The 19,867-nt window shown below is 43.2% G+C and overlaps 1 protein-coding gene and 1 long non-coding RNA gene across 2 annotated transcripts in view; both read right to left on the bottom strand.

Moving 5' to 3' along the window:
• The window catches only part of LOC135932647 (NLR family CARD domain-containing protein 3-like), a 107,719-nt gene that overhangs the window by 3,173 nt on the left and 84,679 nt on the right, over nt 1-19,867 (bottom strand). The gene's annotated exons all lie outside the window — the stretch shown is intronic.
• Nucleotides 17,881-18,814, bottom strand: LOC134624444 (uncharacterized). The gene is made up of 3 exons (XR_010093551.1): nt 18,740-18,814; nt 18,500-18,641; nt 17,881-17,909 (listed from the first exon to the last, which is right to left on the bottom strand). It is a non-coding gene; the product is annotated as an uncharacterized LOC134624444 (long non-coding RNA).

Raw genomic sequence — 19,867 nt, 5'->3', positions numbered from 1 at the left:
AATGTGTTAAACACAGTCATCATGATTGAGACAACTAAAATATTTAACACACTCATCTGGAGCACAAAATGGACAAACTTTGGGCAAATGGCGTAAAATGTGTTGACAGATACATTTCAAGGATTTTGAGTCAGTCTGCACTTCAGATGGGTTAACTGTTAATCGCGTAAGTTTTTGATGACGGCATTAATGCATTTAAGCTGCATTAACGTCGAGTAACCCCTTACATGGATTAGCATGTTTTAACGCGTTAACAGCACAAAAAAATTAATAAATTCTACTATATTTTATATGAATCCAAATCTGAAAAATAATGTTAAAAAAGGCTTGAAACAAACAATGTCTCATACAATTACAAGAGGTGGGGTTTTTCTGTTTGTTTGTTTGTTGTTTTTTTTTTTTTTACAGACTTGTAAATGAAATGTACTTGTGTTTAAACCACTTTGGGTTTAAATAATTCACAAAAAAAAAAAAAAAAAAAAAAAAAAAAAACACCTTTCACTGATTATTTATTCTACACTGGTGTTAAGTGTTTAAAAGTTTAGTGAAATATATATACATAGTGAAATATACAAATAAAGGAGAAGAACTTAAAAAGAGCAGAGAAGAAAAGTCCTGGAGAAATTTGTAGTGATTTAAGTTACAGAAGCAGGTCCAACCTTTAAAGAACAACCTGCCTCAAACAACTGAGAGAAAAGGTTAATTTACCTGCTGCTTCTCAAATTCTAGATACAAATACTCACACAAACTAAAAGACAGAAGAGGTTGGCCTCGTTGGTCCAGCTGTAAGTCCGTTACCGTGAACTATGGAGCGGCAGATTTGTGCTGTTTGTGCTGGAACTAAGCTGCACACAGCTGATGTTTGCCAGGAAAATATTACAGACTGACTTTACTTACCTTCGCACGGAGATGGTCACCTGACACCACATTCAGGAAAGAGAAGTGAAACATTAATAAGGAACAAAATCCCCTGAGTTGTGTTTGTGGGAAAGTTTAGCATCAACAAAGTCAGGAAGTGATCCATTAAGGGAATGATTTCAGTTTCATCTTTAGAAGCTTGTGCAAATCTTAGAGGCCAGAAACCATCATTTTCTGGGGCACTAATGATGGTTTCCAGAAGCATCAGTGTCCTGTTATTGAGTGTAGCTTATGAAATGAGCTGTTTGTGGTGTATACTGATGCTTTGAATTCAAACTTGTTTCACTGGATATTAAAGAATTCACTGTTATTTGAATTGTTTCAGCTGAGCTGTGTCTGAGTTTATATGTTGAAATGAAGGGACACTCAGCAGTTTTTAAGCCATTAAAGTCAAACTAATGATCAAATCTGTCACACTGAGTAAAATGGAGAAAACATTCCAACTTAAAAATTGCAGGTAAGTGAAACACTAGCAGCAGGAAGTGAGGTTTCTTCTCTCGACACACACTCAACACACTGTAAATGTGTGTGTTGTTGCTGACATGAGACATGAGCTCACAGTCAGTGCTTGTATTCCTCTTTCTATCACAGCAGGCAGAAGACTGGATTTCTTCAGGTAAATGGCCTGTATTTGTATAGCACTTTACTTAGTCCCTATGGACCCCAAAGCGCTTTACACTACATTCAGTCATTCAGACAGAGGCGAGGCTGCCAGACACTGGCGCCACCGGGCCCTCTGACCACCACCAGTGTCCTTGGGCAAGGACACAATGACCGAGACTGTCGGAGCCAGGGCTCGAACCAGCAACCTTCCGATTACAAGACGACCTGCCAACTCCTGAGCCACAATCACCCCACAGGATCAGATTTCATGCAATTTTCAGTAAATTGTCTGTCACAGACCTTGTAGTTTATGTTTGTGTGATTCATGTGACTCTTCTCCTCCTGAAAGTGAAACTCTTACAAACACATAAGGCCACAACAATCCTTCTGTCCACAGCTTCCAGTCACAAACTGACTAAATCCAGCAGCTTTTTACCATCTAAGGAAGTCTTTGTGCTGCTGCAGACGTCAGTAAAGCTGACCCTAAATATTCCCTTTTTTTTCACTAGCTGGGCCCATTTCCTCATTTTAGGTTTTTTATTAGATAAAGATGAATGGCTTAAACATGAATTGAGTTGCGGTTTGGGGAAGGCCTCAAAGGGAACTGCAACTGCTGTTACATGGCATGGCTTCTGGGTCCAGCGCTGACGTCTGTTGGCTTTTCAGCTAACTCATCCGGCCTGAATATGCACATGTTGTAGGCCATGATAAGACCAAGATGGCGCTGGAGAGACAGCAGCCTTTTCACGTAGCTCTGCAACATCGTACTTGTTTCTTAACTTTTAACTGTTTTACACTAGTCTTTCAAACTTTTTTTCCACCTTCCTTTAGTTACTTTACTTTCTACCTCCTAGATATAGCATGGATAACACACTTTTTAAAACTTCTGGAAGCAGCTCCTTCATCTACTCAAGAACAGAGCTTCTGGCAGTAAACACAAAGACAGAACGGCATGAGACACAACATCACAGCTGAGCTAAAGAGGAGCTACAGAGGATGGAGTGAGGAAAAGCGTATCACTGGAGGCAATTCAAACCATCAATCCCAACAGTGATAATGGGCAATGTGAACTTGTTAAGGGTAAGATTGATGAACTGTCTGCTCTGTGGTGTCCCCCCCCCCCCCCCCCCCCCCCCCCGTGAGTGCAGTTTGTTTATCTTCACAGAGACATGGCTAACCAAGCTAATGCTGCAGGCTAATGTAGACCTATGTGGGTTCACATCTATGAGAGCCGATAGGGACACACAGGCCAGCGGAAAATGCAGAGGTGGGGGACTCATTGTCTACATTAACAACAGATAATGTAACCCTGGACACCTCAAGAGTTCAGTCATGTAAGCTGTGTGTGTGTTTACATCTCTCTGAGGGCCACCGCAACAGCTGCCTGTGAGAAAATACACACAGTTACAGCAAGAGTGCAGACACAACACCCTGAGGCTTTCAATATTGTATCTTGAGACTTTAATCATGTCACACCGGATTCTACTCTGGCTGCTTTTCACCAGTTTGTGAACTGTTCCACACAGAGCAACAGAACAATTGACTTACTGTATGCTTATGTGAGACGGATTGTATGCTTCCAATCCACTCCCAGTTTCACTGTGTCCAGTATCAAGAATACACTGTATTGGCACATAATCAAGACACAAGCTGACTTTAGGGTCACAGGTCCGGGGAGGAAAGTCTGAAGCAGAAGAGAAGGGAAGTCACACACTAATCACGAATCTCAAATCACTAAGCGCATGAGAAACACTAACGTCTGTAGTACAATCATCCAGCGACGAGAGGATCTGTGTTCCAGCCTCAACACAGGGTTCACAATAGCGTCGATGGGAAAAGGGCCAATAAACTGAGGAGACAGCTTCTTCGACTCAGTCCGTAGCAGCACAAAATGGGTAGACAGCCATACCTGTTGTCTGATGGCGTACTGAGGAGCTGGTGTCAGGTGACGGTCAGCGAGGGCCTTGTTCCGCTCCTTAGTATGGAGTAGGGCAGCCCGAGTCGCACGCCAGGCACGACGGCACCTGCGGAGGTGAGCCTGTACTGAGGGAACGGAGTGCTCACCTTTGATGGCCGGGAGGAAAGGTGGTTGATAGCCCAGGGATGCTTCGAAAGGAGATTTGCCCGTGGCGGTGGATGTGTGGCTGTTGTGGCCGTATTCAATCCATGGAAGCTGTTCATTTCAGGTTGATTGGTTGTGCGAAGCGACACAGCGGAGGGCAGCTTCCAGCTCCTGGTTGGCCCGTTCTGCGGATGGAAACCGTTACTCTGCGGATGGAAACCGGAAGAAAGACTGACCTTGGCTCCCAGTGCGGTGCAGAATTCCCTCCAAACTCGGGATGTGAATTGTGGCCCCCTATCTGAGACGATGTCCTCGGGGATCCCGTGAAGTTGGAACACATGTGAGGTGAGGAGCCGGGCCGTCTCCAAGGCAGAAGGGAGCTTTGGGAAGGCGACGAAGTGTGCAGCTTTGGAGAAACGATCAATAATGGTAAGTATAGTGGTGTTACCTGCAGAGGGCGGCAGACCCGTGACAAAGTCCAAAGAAACGTGGGACCATGGTCGGGCTGGTGTAGGGAGAGGCTGCAGAAGACCTGGTGGACGGTGGTTTGAAAGCTTGTTCTGGGTACAGGTCGAACAAGCTGACACATACTCCTTGGCATCCCTAGCCGGGCCACCAGAAGTAGCATCGGAGGAACGATAAGGTGCGGAGGACCCCAGGATGGCATGAAAAACGGGCGGTGTGAGCCCACTGGAGAACCCGAGAGCGGACGGCTGAAGGAACAAAGAGGCGACCGGGGGGGGCCAGTCCCAGGATCTGGTTCAGTCTCCTGTGCCTCCTGGATGAGCCCCGTCGATCTCCCAAGATATGGCTCCAATCAGTGTGCGAATGAAAAAGGCAAGCGGTTGTCAGACACCGGAGACCCGCTGTTCTAACACTGCGCCCACCGCCTCATCCGATGTGTCGGTGGTCAACGCAATCTCTTCTGACGGAAACGGGTGGGCTAGCAGGGCATCGTTGGCCAGTCCGGCCTTGGCCCCAGAAAATGCCTGGATGCGTTCAGGTCGCCAATCAACCGGGTCCTTAGCTGTTTTACCCTCCTCGTTCATTACTCATCACCACACAACTGAATACTTTTCACTCCTTATTTGGGCAATGTGCAATTCCTGAGCTGGGCTCTTACCTTAGGGAGATTAGGTCTCGCAGAGGTGCTCCGTGTGGATTTGCTGTGATTAAGTTTCATAAAGCATGATTGTAGTGCTACCAATTATTGCCTGATCTAAAACACTATTGGGCTGGTACTTATTTGGGGTGGACTTGTTTCTTTTAAAGCAACAAGCATCTGGGGGCGCTGGGAGAGAGAAAGCCCTCAGGTGATAGTTGCGTTGCTGGCAGGTTGCACCAATAAGAATATATTGTTGTTGTTAGTGACCTTTAATGTTGAACTTCAGTGTATTATGGCTGATATTGACCCTCAGATTAACCCACCCGAGAGATTAATAAAGTTTCATCTAATCTATCTCTAATCTCTAATCTTCTGCACATTCCAGTTATTTTTCAACTCTCCATACCCAACTGCACACAGGTGAGGAGAGTATTCATCTGCTCTGAACTTGAGGTTCTCCACCGTGTGCTTTACAGACAGATACTAAATCTGAAGTGGCACGGCCGCCATTTTGCTATCGTCTTTCCTTCCTACTTTCAAGAAAGGCTAAACTTTATTGGTCCAGCAGGTCTGTCCAGTCTTACTGAGCAGTTTAAAGTGCTCTCACAGTTCTGGGCTTTGGCCTTTCTAACAGCTGTGCTCACACTTTCCACTATGTTTGCAGCTTTAATGGAAATGATGTGTAACATTTGTGTGACTTAAGTCATGTGATCACCTGCTGCAATGACCTCATCAGCACTCTGGGTCTTCCTGGATCATATGACTGCCCTGGATTTCCTCCCCTGGATGTGGTGAGCCTGGCCTGTGGTGACTGAGGAGTGTGTGGGAAATATATCATTTTTATTAAGATTTAAGTAGTGTCTTTTTCTGAAAACTTTTATTAAATAAAGTTGTTATAATCATTTTTCATATTTGCAAATGTGCTCATGAAGAGTTAGCATTCAGAGGGTTACAAACATCATCTGGCGCGACTGTCCAGATGACATATTGTGAAAGGTGACACAGAGTGCAGAAAGGTCAATGCAAACATGCTTACACACAGACAAGAGTTATATGAGTTTTTAGATGAAAGGCATATGTGCCTGCACAGCAAGAGTATGTGCTCATGATGTTCCAGAGATAAGCATGAAGAGAACAGATCAACAGGAAACACCTGGAGTGTAAGATGGTTGAAATAACATAACAATAACATTGAATACTTTGGATTACTTAATATATTATCATGCTTTTTACAACTATGTGAATGTACTACTGATGTGCGATTTATTAGTTACCAGAGGTCCGCGGCTCCGAACTAAACTGACCTTGGCTGCAGTGGTTATTATTATATTTACATGCTTCCAGCTCCCGTTTTTGCTCGATGACAACTCGTACTTTTCAACCCTCTTTTTTCTCCCTCCTTGCGCTCACAGACACATAACGTGTATGGTAGTCCATTCTCCCTGCAGCACGGACTACACTGCCCATGAGGCTACATTCTTTAGAGCTATGCCTAATAGGCATTCTGCCTATTAGCTAAGCACAACAACAACAACAAAAAGGCGCTCACTCACCCAGGAAACACACAGTCGCAGAGAGAGAGAGCGTCACCTTGTAACCACGGCAACCGTACATGTATTCCATTACTCCCCAACACCGATGTTGCCACAGTGTACATCGTCCCATCCATGTGTTTAATAAAATCATTGTCTTGACTGAACCTATCTGGATGTTTGGTGATGTGTTCTCTACCTCAAATAAAGAATTCGGGACTTATCATCTGTTCAACATGACAACAATTTGACTTCAATGTGAACGTTTGCCATTAAATAACCTTCTTCATCCAGCTGACAGCATCCTTCATTCTATGATATGAACAGTTCCTCCTGTTGATGACAAACCTCTGACATGATCTGCTTGAGGAGCTTTTTCATGTGAAGCTCTCTGAGCTCAGGGCTAAGTTGCTGTGTTTCATCTTTAAGAGCTGCTGCCTCCTCGCCGGACTTGTTCTTCTCTTCTTCTCCTAATGACACCATTTCTGCTTCAGATCTTTCACTGGGCCTAAAACAGATGAAGAGTAGATCTACTGCTGTTCACTGTTTGTGTCAATATGGAGAAATATGAAAGACAAACACAGCACATACAGAGAAATGTAGACAGAATGTGCAGCCAGTGCAGTAAATGGTCTAAATATCAGCTCTTTAGAAAATGATCCTGATGAACATGAAACTAACATCAAATGAGAAACACAGCTTCCTTGTTTCATGTCCAATAACAATAAATGAAGAGCTAATAAAGAGCTATTCTATTGTAAAATGCTGAGATGATTATTAGACAGAACCCAGCGGCTCACCAAAAGAATATAACACAGAACAATAACAGGACATATAATCATGTAGCAAACATGATCTTCAACAGGCACACTTCTATTATTCATGATCACAAACACAAAGAACTTGTGCAGCCCTGATATCAGCCCTAATATATGAGTGTGTTTGCCCAAAGATTGAAACAGCATCAACATGACAGCTGTAAGAAATCTTCTCTCAGCCTTGTTTGGCAGAAGATCCCTGCAACAAAGATTGTAGCTGAAAGATGACGTGTGTAAAGTTTGTCTTTGGGAGGGTTGAGGCTGTTTTTAGACCTTTGATAGTTTCAATCCAGTTCTGAAAGACAGAAATAAACCAAAACAACATCATTGGATCTATAACAACTGTAGCCGAACCAGTGGCCTCTTTTCATTTTTATTCCTCTGAAGCAGCTGCATTATAACCAGTCTGCTCCTTTGTGGCCATTTAAAACAGCCTTAAATAACTGTTGTTATATTTGTTGCAGTTTCTGCTCCTCTCGGACAGACGGCTCTTGAAAAGACATTTTTGAATTTCAACATAACTTTTAACTGGATAAATATCGGATATATAAAAGTCCCTCTGCAACAAACTGATTCCAGCTTCTACCTCATGATAGGAATGTTTTTTCAGAATCAGAATCAGAATACTTTATTGATCCCTGGGGGAAATTATTTTTTGTTACAGTGCTCCATTATAAACCAACATTAACAAAACAGACAACACGCTAACTAAGAATAGTACAATATATATATAAAAAAAAAAAAAACACCCAGCACGCCCCTGCGGGCGGTTTATCCTTCAAGCTCGGGTCCTCTACCAGAGGCCTGGGAGCTTGAGGGTCCTGCGCAGTATCTTAGCTGTTCCCAGGACTGCGCTCTTCTGGACAGAGATCTCCGATGTTGTTCCCGGGATCTGCTGGAGCCACTCGCCTAGCTTGGGAGTCAACGCACCTAGTGCTCCGATTACCACGGGGACCACCGTTACCTTCACCCCCCACATCCTCTCGAGCTCTTCTCTGAGCCCTTGGTATTTCTCCAGCTTCTCGTGTTCCTTCTTTCTGATGTTGCTGTCATTCGGAACCGCTACATTGATCACTACGGCCGTCTTCTTCTGTTTGTCTACCACCACTATGTCCGGTTGGTTAGCCACCACCATTTTGTCCGTCTGCATCTGGAAGTCCCACAGGATCTTAGCTCGGTCATTCTCCATCACCCTTGGGGGCATCTCCCATTTCGACCTTGGGACTTCCAGGTTATACTCGGCACAGATGTTCCTGTACACTATGCCGGCCACTTGGTTATGGCGTTCCATGTATGCCTTGCCTGCTAGCATCTTGCACCCTGCTGTTATGTGCTGGATTGTCTCTGGGGCATCTTTACACAGCCTGCACCTGGGGTCTTGCCTGGTGTGGTAGACCCCAGCCTCTATGGATCTTGTGCTCAGAGCTTGTTCTTGTGCTGCCATGATTAGTGCCTCTGTGCTGTCTTTCAGTCCAGCTTTGTCCAGCCACTGGTAGGATTTCTGGATATCAGCCACCTCCTCTATCTGCCGGTGGTACATACCGTGCAGGGGCCTGTCCTTCCATGATGGTTCCTCCTCTCTCTCTCTCTCTCTCTCTCTCTCTCTCTCTCTCTCTATATATATATATATATATATATATAAGTCACACATTAATAAATAGCTGGAAAAGAAACATGTAGTTGTAGCAGTAACCAGTGTGTTAAGTGGATGCGTTGTACAGGGAGATGGCCACAGGCAGGAATGATTTCCTGTGTCGTTCAGTGGTGCTTTTCGGTAATCTCAGTCTTTCACTGAACGTGCTCCTGTGACTGGCCAGCATGTCACGGAGTGGGTGGGAGGTGTTATCCAACATTGTCTTTATTTTGGACAACATCCGCCTCTCTGACACCACCTTGAGGGAGTCCAGCTCCATCCCCACAACACTACTGGCCTTACGGATCAGTTTATCCAGTCTGTTGGCATCTGCGACCCTCAGCCTGCTCCCCCAGCATGCCACAGCATAGAGGATCGCACTGGCCACAACAGACTCGTAGAAAATCCTGAGCATTTTCTGGCAGATGTTGAAGGACCTCAGTCGCCTCAAAAAATAGAGACGACTCTGGCCCTTTCTGTAAAGTGCTTTGGTGTTTTTAGCCCAGTCCAGTTTATTGTCAGTATGTACTCCAAGGTATTTATGTCCTCCACAATGTCAACAATGACCCCCTGGATTGAAACAGGGGTCAAGTGTTTCCTGGTCTTCCTGAAGTCCACGATCAGTTCCTTGGTCTTTGCCACGTTGAGCTGCAGATGATTCTGCTCACACCACGTGACAAAGGAGTCAACCACAGCCCGGTACTTTGTCTCATCATCCCTGCTGATGCATCCAACCACCGCAGAGTCATCAGAAAACTTCTGAAGATGGCAGGTCTCTGTGCAGTGGCTGAAGTCTGTGGTGTAGAGGGTGAAGAGGAAGGGGGAGAGGACAGTCCCCTGTGGTGCCCCTGTGTTGCTGATTACCTTGTCAGACACACACTGTGGGAGACGTACATATTGTGGTCTTCCTGTCAGGTAATCAACAATCCAGGACACCAGAGAAGCATCCACCTGCATCGCTGTTAACTTATCACCCAGGAGGGTCGGCCTGATGGTGTTGAAAGCACTGGAAAAGTCAAAAAACATGACCCTCACAGTGCTCGCCGGCTGGTCCAGATGGGTGTAGGCACGATCGAGCAGGTAGATGATGGCGTCCTCAGTTCCGAGACGAGGCTGATAAGCGAATTGAAGGGGATCCAGATGTGGTCTTACTATGGGTCGCAGCTGGTCCAGGATGAGTCTTTCCAGGGTCTTCATCACGTGGGAGGTCAGTGCCACGCTTCAAGATGTGGTTCAAGATGACCTGATATCTTTCATGATGGAGACATTTGACACGTGTTTCACATATTATAGACCAACAAGTTATTCATAGCAGTTTAAATACGGGGAGTCACTTTTGGGCCCAGCAGATAAAACAGAGCCAATATTTCCTTCTTTATTTAAGTGACGTGTGTCACAGATGTGACTTAATAAAGTGTAACTGAACATTAGTAATGTTATTCTCATGGTGTGCTTTGAAGTTAGCGTCAGCTAAAGTAATATACTAGCAAAAAACTATTTCCAGGCTTCCACCATACAGATGATGCTCGTGGCAAAAGAGTAACTTTCAGAAGCCTTTTCATTGTGAAATCTGTTTCTGTTCATGAGGAAATCACATTCAAACTGATTAAATAGACATTTTTCAGTAGTTAGCTGCCATGCGCCCGTCTTATTGTGAAGTGAACTGGAGTCTGTCTGTACTGGATCTGGATTCATCGCCGTCCCTCCAACAGCGACACAGTGATCCGGCTCACCGATTGGTGATAACGACCTAATGAGCCTGCTAGCAGGTGGAGGAGGGCCAATCTGAGCCACAGTTATGGGGCTGATAACTGCGAATAACGCCCATTGATGGACTGATAACATGAAGATTAAATGTCTGCTCCCTCCAAAATAAGAGCTTTTTTAAAAACTCAGACTGAGGTCTTATTTTGAAAGCCAGACTTTGTTGAAGCTGTTTTCTGGAGCAGGACCCTGAACAATTAGAAAAAGCAGATTTAAAAACACTTCATGTCATCTGTGCTCATTAAATTGATATCATGCAGTTCATCTTTTCACCAGCAAAGGGCAAAAGATCACCATTAATGAAGAGTTCAAGGAGATGTTAGTGACATCAGAGCTGTATGTATTGATCTAATTAATATGGAAGTTCATGTTTCTTTGATTGGGTCAGTTTTTAAAGCAGCTGGTTTTATAGAATGACAGAAACATGAGAGATGCTGAATGTCTTTAATATTTGATACACTGAGTACTACTGGATGTCCACTTATTCAGCCATGATGGAAACATCCCATTAAGAAAGAGAAATCAAACATTTGGATTCATTTTATTGAGCTCAGACTTGTTGAAAATACAGAGGAGCTGGTTGTGAACTGAGCTTCAGAGAAACACAACATACTGATATTCACTGTGAAGCTTTGAGTGGAAAAAGACAGAAAACAACATGTGGATCCTGGAATAATGGGAGCTTCCATCTTTAAAGGACTGAAGAGGAAGAAGTTTACAAGGAATCATTGAGAAGAGTTTCAAACATCAACTGATTGAATCCATGAATCTAAAAACGTGTTTGTGAGTGAAAGAGACAGACATGTACAGACTGAACTATCTGTTCAACAGTCAGAGTGTTTCTCTAACAGGAGACACTCTTTACACTCAGCACAGGGACACTGAGGCACCAGGAGACCAGAACATAAACCCAGGATAAAGAGTTTCAGTGAATGTGGTGTTGAAGGTGTGGAGGTGGATCAGAGTGTCAGAGGAGACTCTGTAGAAGGACAGAGTGCCAGCAGGACAGTCCACATACACTGCTGCTCTGTTAGAGACGGAGGAGGAGGAGGAGGAGATGGATGTTTCTGTCTTTTTGTGTCTGACGTAAAGAGGCCCATCATCGGAGCACCTCAGACTCCAAGACTGATCATTCCATCCAAACACGCAGTCATTACTCCCTCCTTTCCTTCTGATTCTTCTGTAACTCACTGATATATAAACCTCTTCTTTCCACTCGACCTCCCAGTAACAGCGACCAGTCAGATCATTTCTACACAGCAGCTGAGCCCAAGAATCAAATCTGTCTGGATGATCAGGATATGACTGAACCTCCTTCACACGTGTCACCTTCCTGTTGTTGTCAGACAGTTGGAGCTTTGTGTTCACTGTGTTTGTGTCGATCGTGAGTTTCTAAATGACAAAGAGCTCAGTGGACTTTGCATCCAACACAAACTATCAAACACATTGGCTCACAGTCAGATTGGCTTTGTATGGATGGTGTAACAGGGGGCTGGGAAAGGATGCTGAAAGCTGAATATAATACAGAACAATAACAGGACATATAATCATGTAGCAAACATGATCTTCAACAGGCACACTTCTATTATTCATGATCACAAACACAAAGAACTTGTGCAGCCCTGATATCAGCCCTAATATATGAGTGTGTTTGCCCAAAGATTGAAACAGCATCAACATGACAGCTGTAAGAAATCTTCTCTCAGCCTTGTTTGGCAGAAGATCCCTGCAACAAAGATTGTAGCTGAAAGATGACGTGTGTAAAGTTTGTCTTTGGGAGGGTTGAGGCTGTTTTTAGACCTTTGATAGTTTCCAATCCAGTTCTGAAAGACAGAAATAAAAACAACATCATTAAGATCAGATCATGGAGCTGTTTCCTGCCTTGTTTCTAGCTTCACATTACAAGACTTTACTACAATAAAGATGCTAACATGTATCTGTAGGAACAACATCATTGAATCTAGAACAACTGGAGCCAAACCAGTGGCTCTGCTGGGATCACTGGTGAGCCAACACTTCCTTGTTGGATGCAGATTTCAGGGCTTCCTGTTGCTCCTCCGTTATAACTGTTCTCTCTTCTCAACACATGATGACGCAAAGGAATCAGCAGTGACGAAGATGATGCTGAAGAGAAGCACACATTTCACACATATAACAGAGCAGTCCAGTTACACACACCTCTGCTTGACATTAGGCCTCAAACAAAGACACAAAACACTAACTTGACTCTAAATAGAAGAAACTGGCAGCTTTTTCTGTTCTGTGCTTATTTATATTTGACACACATGCTTCTCTTTGTGCAAACACACATCGCACTATAAGGGTAACCTAGCACACAATGATTGGACAGCACAGTGATGATGCTGGGAGATCCTATACGAAGCAACACAGAAACACTGAGAACTTTAAACATTGATTATATTGAGATAAGCAGCCGACCCAGTCTAGATAAAGGCGAGCAGCTGGGACCACTGCTGCACCAAAAACAGGTTTCAGTGTTTCCATGCGTGTGTGTGTGATGTCTTTACTTATACTGGTCAATAGACTTTAGTCAACACATCATTGAAAGGTGTTACACATGAAATAAAAACAGTGTTTCATCTTTATTCCTGTGAAGCAGCTGCATTATAACCAATCTGCTCCTTTGTGGCCTTTAAAACAGCTTAAATAACTGTTGTTATATTTGTTTCTGCTCCTCTTGGACAGACGACTCTTGAAAAGACATTTTTGAATTTCAATGTGACTTTAACTGGATAAATATGGGATATATAAACGTCCCTCTGCAACAAACTGATTCCAGCTTCTACCTCATGATGGGAATGTTTTTGTGGTTCAAGATGACCTGATATCTTTCATGATGGAGACATTTGACACATGTTTCACATATTATAGACCAACAAGTTATTCATAGCAGTTTAAATACGGGGAGTCACTTTTGGGCCCAGCAGATAAAACAGAGCCAATATTTCCTTCTTTATTGAAGTGACGTGTGTCACAGATGTGACCTAGTAAAGTGTAGCTGAACATTAGTAACGTTATTAACACTCTCAGCTCGTCCTTGTTCCAGACCTGAAGATCCTCTTCTTTCATTCAGCAGCAGCTTCAGGTCTGTGATGGTCCAGGCTTGTTGTTGGGAAACAGCCCTGCTGGGATGATGGTGTCCTCACAGAAACAGTCAGTGATGCTGTTGATCTCCATCACAGAGCACGTCCCAGTCTGCAGGCTCAGTCCTGCAGGGCCTCGCTGGCTTCCTGACTCCACCCAGTCAACAACAGGAAGTGTTTGAAGTGCAGGAACAAACTGAGGCTGTGGTCAAACAGGAGTTTTTATCTCCTGGCTCTGAGTCTCACTGCGGCCCCGCTGCTGTGTCAACATGTGTTTGTGCTAAACAATGATTGAAAGTGTTATAAATGACTTGTTGGCCTCTGATCTGTCACAAACAGCTGAAACGTGTCTCTCATGAGTCACATGAAGGTTTCTGACAGAAAGGACAAAAAGCAGCTGCAGTCAGTTTGTGTCATTTTTATATTTATTCATCTGGGAGAAAAATCTGAGGGACATTAAAATGTGTTTTTCAACAGAGACAAGAACATAAATATAATGTCACAGGTAAATGAACATATTTCAAGTAAACAGCTGGACTGATCAGGTCCAAACACAGAGTGATCAACAAACAGCTGTCATATCTTTATATATAAGCTCTTTATAAATCCTGTTCACTGCAGTCTGTTTACTAATAATGTCAAACTGTTAGAAACACAGAAACATCAGAATCGACTTTGTTCACATAAACCTGTCTGGGATCCTTTGTTGTTCTTTTGATGCAGAGTTACATTATAAATATAAAGAGTTATTTCAGAGTCTCATCAGTTTTCCTGCATGTCTTTATTGAACACATCAGCAGGGCTGAAGCTCTCATGTTAAACACACACTGATCTATGGACACGTTCATGTGTTTCTAACAGCATCATAACCAGGCTGTTATCAGGCTGCACTAACATTATGTCACACACACTGAATGTAACAGTGACAGTTTACATCATCACACAATCAGCTGTGATTGTTTCACTGTCATCAAATTAGTCAACAGGAAGTAGAATCAATAGAAACCAATCATTTACTGACAGCATGTCTGATTGAAATAAGTGCAGATTATGTATGAAGTATAACTGCACACAGTAACTGTGTTACAATAAGGACTTAACAGCGCCCTCTGGTGGAGTGTTTCAGTACTGCGTTAAGGCAAGGCAAGGCAAGGCAAGTTTATTTATATAGCACAATTCAACAACAAGGTGATTCAAAGTGCTTTACAGAGACAATAAAAACAAAAACAAATAAAAAGCATGATTTAAATTTGATTAAAACAAGCAAGCAAACAAACAAACAAACAAACCAACCAGTATATAAAATCAAATATCAAAACAGTAGATAAAATCAGTAGTTAAAAAGTAGGTTTTGAAATTTAAACTTAAGTGTGGATTTGGTGTTTTATTCAAATGCAGCTGAGAACAGGTGAGTCTTCAACCTGGATTTAAATAAACTGAGTGTTTCAGCTGATCTGAGGCTTTCTGGGAGTTTGTTCCAGATATAAGGAGCATAAAAGCTGAATGCAGCTTCTCCGTGTTTGGTTCTGACTCTGGGGACTGATAAAAAACCAGATCCAGATGACCTGAGGGATCTGGAAGGTTCATACTGGGTCAGGAGGTCACTGATGTATTTTGGTCCTATACCATTCAGAGCTTTATAGACCAGCATCAGAAGTTTAAAGTCTATCCTCTGATGGACAGGCAGCCAGTGTAAAGACCTCAGAGCTGGACTGATGTGGTCCACTTTTTTGGTCTTAGTGAGGACTCGAGCAGCAGAGTTCTGAATGAGCTGTAGTTGTCTGACTGATTTTTTAGGTAGACCTGTAAAGATGCTGTTACAGTAATCAAGCCTACTAAAGATGAATGCATGGACTAGTTTTTCCAGGTCCTGTTGAGACATCAGATCTTTTATCCTTGAAATATTCTTGGGGTGATAGTAAGCTGATTTTGTTATTGTCTTACTGTGTTTTTCTAAGTTTAGGTCTGCATCCATCACTACACCCAAATTTCTCGCCTGGTTTGTGGTTTTTAGGTGTATAGATTGAAGTTCTCTGGTGACCTGTAATCGTTTTTCTTTGGCACCAAAGACTATTACTTCAGTTTTATTTTTGTTTAGCTGGAGAAAATTGTGGCACAACCAGTCATTAATTTCCTCAATGCATTTACCAAGAGCCTGTACAGGGCCTCGGTCTCCTGGTGACATTGTGATATATATTTGTGTGTCATCTGCGTAGCTATGATAGTTTATTTTGTTGTTCTTTATAATCTGTGCCAGTGGGAGCATGTAAATGTTAAACAGAAGGGGTCCCAAGATGGAACCTTGGGGAACTCCACATGTGATACTTGTCTGCTCAGATGTGAAGTTACCTATTGATACAAAGTATTTCCTGTTTTCTAAGTATGTTTTGAACCAGTTTAGTACAGTTCCTGAAAGACCTGCCCAGTTCTCCAGTCGTTTGAGTAATATGTTGTGGTCAACTGTATCAAATGCTGCACTGAGATCCAGTAAAACTAAGACTGACATTTTTCCACTGTCTGTATTCAGACATATGTCATTAAACACTTTGGTCAGAGCGGTTTCAGTGCTGTGGTTCTGTCTAAAACCTGACTGGAAGGCATCATAGCAGTTATTCTGTTTTAAGAAGTAATTGAGCTGTTGAGAAACTGCTTTTTCAATAATCTTACTTAAAAATGGGAGATTTGAGATCGGCCTGTAGTTATTCATTTGTGTCTTGTCAAGATTGTCCTTTTTCAGTATAGGTTTAATTACAGCAGTTAACAGCAGTTAACTAGAATACACCACCTCCTCCTCACACCACCTGCTACAGCTCTACTCTTCTATGACTACAGTCATCCACAGCACTGATGTGAGGTCACATGGTTCATATGTAAGGAGCACAGAGACGTCCTAGCAGCTGACCTCAGGTCAGTTTAATGACTGTGAGCAGCAGCTGTGTTCTTGTCACTGTGACAGGGAGACACTCTCATGTCAGCTTGTTCTCATGCAGGAGGATCAGGAGCTCCATGTTTGTCTTCATGTTTGAATCATGATGTGTTTGTGCCATCAGAGTCTGTCATGAGTACTCAGGGTTTCACAGCAGCTCTTCTGAATACTGATGAGGACTCCAACCTCATGTTTCACCTCTCTGAGCTTCTGATGTCTGTGAACACTCGTGTTTCTTCTCTGGGCTCATCTGAACAAAAACACCTTTCTGTGTTTGGCCAATATAGAAAGCTCCTGACCATGCATGGAGGGTTTCACCCTGAGGCTGTACGCTAAGCGAGAGGAAAGAGGCCGGGGACTGGTGAGTGTCAGCACCACAGTCCAAGATGAGACAACAAACATCCACGAATACATCAGGAACATGGCCCCAACCGACTGCGTGCTCAGTGAATACCTCAGGCAGCAGAAACCCAAGAATGAGGAGGAAGAGGAGGCACCATTATGGAAGAACAGAACAGGCCCCTGCACAGTATGTACCACCAGCAGACAGCAGACATCCAGAAATCCTACCAGTGGCTGGACAAAGCTGGACTGAAAGACAGCACAGAGGCACTAATCATGGCAGCACAGGACCAAGCTCTGAGCACAAGATCCATAGAGGCTGGGGTCTATCACACCAGGCAAGACCCCAGGTGCAGGCTGTGTAAAGATGCCCCAGAGACAATCCAGCACATAACAGCAGTATGCGAGATGCTAGCAGGCAGGGCATACATGGAACCCATAACCAACTGTCTTTCACAGAATTATAATCCAACAGGGCAATGATGAAGACAAGCAGAAATAAAGCCAAATCCAAGTCCACAGCTTTGGGTTTCAGCTGCCATCATGACATTACAATCATATGCACACAGGAAGTAACTCACAACCAGACACAGCAGGATGGTACCCAGCAACAGTGAAATTCAGCAATTTCAAGAATCTGTGGACAAAAACCACTGATACCACAATATGAAGTGGGCGGGTCTGGACAGGTCCTGAGATACACTTTTCAAAGCTTTTATGTGCCATCAGTTAAAAAGTATGATGATGTATGATGAGTGAAGCATTTAATGTTTAGATCCAGCTGAAGCTCCACCTTAGCTGAGGCCGAGGGTGTCAAAAAGGTGTCTATCCAACATACGGAGAGCATCAATCAGGCATGAGCTGGCTCTTTCTCCTTTGTTTCGCACCACATCAATAACATGTCGAGCTCGGTCAGCCCTGGGTTTGATTCTGGCTGCTTCCATTTCCTCCATAATTATAATTTCTTCTTGGAGCAGCCTGTCCAGCAGCTGGTTCAGAGTCGAATCCGACACCTTTTCCACAAACTGAATCCGAACTGAGAACAGACGCTTGTTTGGTGGGAGGCTCTGCAGCCTCAGCTGATTGTCTCTGCTCTGAACATCTGAGGACCAAGCAAAAAAGAAGAGATATTTCTTGATAACAGAACAGTCTAAGCTTTGTTGAATCCAGAGAAATCTCTGCAGGTAATCAATCATCAATGCACGTCGCTGATCTTCAGACACTCGACCAATAACAGCATGAATCATGAAACGTGGCTGGAGACAAATTCAAAATCAGCAGATACAATTTAATTTAATGTTTATCATGAGAGAGCAGACAGGATCAGAAACGAGTCCATCAGCAGGATAGCTCGCTGACAGAGAGGCTGAGAAGTTTGCACATGTGCAGAGGAGGGAGAAAGGATGATGAAGATGGAGCTGCCAGGCAAAGAGGAAAAGAGGCATACCTCAAAGAAGATTCATGGATACAGTGAAGGAGGACGTACAGAGGGTTGGCGTGACAAAGGAGGATACCAGGATATGGAGATGGAGACAGATGATCTTAAATAGAGTGGCCAAAAGAAGAAGAGAAGAATGAAGGAGGAAGAATACTTGCTTTTGATCCTTGATCATTAATGAAAAGCCATGTGGACCACATTTCCTAATTATTTCTGATATAGTGGATTAGGTGGAGTGATGTTAGAGATGTTACCGGTTAGATCAGTGTCCCATCTCCAGACCTCTGTCTGCGCTTGGTCCTGGACTGTTATTGGCATTTCTTCAGTGTTTGCAGGAAGGCGCACCTCAAATGTTGGATGGTAGTTTGGTCCAAAACCAGGGTGAAATTTTTTCTCCTGCAAACACAGTGCAAGTGTTTCTGTCACACCCAGAGTCCTCTGAGTGAAGAATGTCAGAGTCAAAGGGCTCCAGCACAAAGAGATTAATTACTCACTGCAGGCTGGATTCTACTGGCGACTGGACAGAGAACACGGTATCTGTGATCTTGGAAGAATTCACAGTCAGATGATGCCGGAATGTGTTTGGAATATCCATGCTTTCCACTCACCTTAAAATATAACAAATGTAATTTGAGGGGTTATCTTTAGTAATTTTACATCCCCACATCAATTATACATATATTGATGGGTTGTCTTTGTTTTCTGGGACATGTAAAGGAAACTGTACCTGGCAGTGAAACTGTCAAGAAAGCAAAGTACACCGGAAATCTAAACCATAGTGGTTGCAGCAGTAAGGAGTAGTTTTTAAATAGAAGACTAACAATCTGTTTCATGTTGAACTTTCTCAGGTTTCTCTACAGTTCAGTAAGTAGTTGGCAGGTGTTTATACACATGTTGATTTTTTTTTTAATGCCAAAAATAGGTGACTGTGGCAACCTGCTATAGACCAATCATGAAAAGGATTTTGGTGGGTTTGGATAAAGCACCCTCTTTTTAACTGGTTCCATCTATGTTGTAACTTACATTGCAACTGGAAAACCCTTTTAACATTATACTATGTACATTATATATTATATTGTGTAACTACACATCAGGTAAACAGAGCCAGCAATTATTGTTATTGGCCTTTTCAGGAACATTGATTCCTCCCATGCACACTAACAATCATCGCCTCACCAAAAACATTCCTGTGTTTTTTTCTTTTAATTTCCTAGCACTGCATATAAAATATGAGACCACACTGTAATAGAAACATAAACACAACCATAAAATGTGAGCAACAACTTTGGCCACTTATGTAAGTCTCTGCAAAGGCCCCCCACAAAAATCTAAATCAGGCATAAAACCAGTGGTGAGATGGAGAGTTAATCGGTCAGTAGGATGTAAAGTGTTGATTTCTGATCTGTAATACAACCTTAGGTTATTCTGCAGCATAAGCGCCCTTTAGAATGTACCATGGTATTATTTAAAACATGTTCATGAACCTGATTTAAACATGCAGACAGGATATACAATCCCAGCTAGTCTGGGAGCTCCCCATGATTCCTAGGACGAGCTGGAAGATTTTTGTAAAGACAACGATGTCTGAGAAGTGACAGAATATGGACAGGCTGACTAAATTA

This window comes from Pelmatolapia mariae, linkage group LG3_W, assembly GCF_036321145.2.
Source record: "Pelmatolapia mariae isolate MD_Pm_ZW linkage group LG3_W, Pm_UMD_F_2, whole genome shotgun sequence".
NCBI lineage: Eukaryota > Metazoa > Chordata > Actinopteri > Cichliformes > Cichlidae > Pelmatolapia > Pelmatolapia mariae.
Note: the sequence above shows the minus strand (reverse complement) of the source record. Positions and strands in the feature narration are given on the sequence as shown.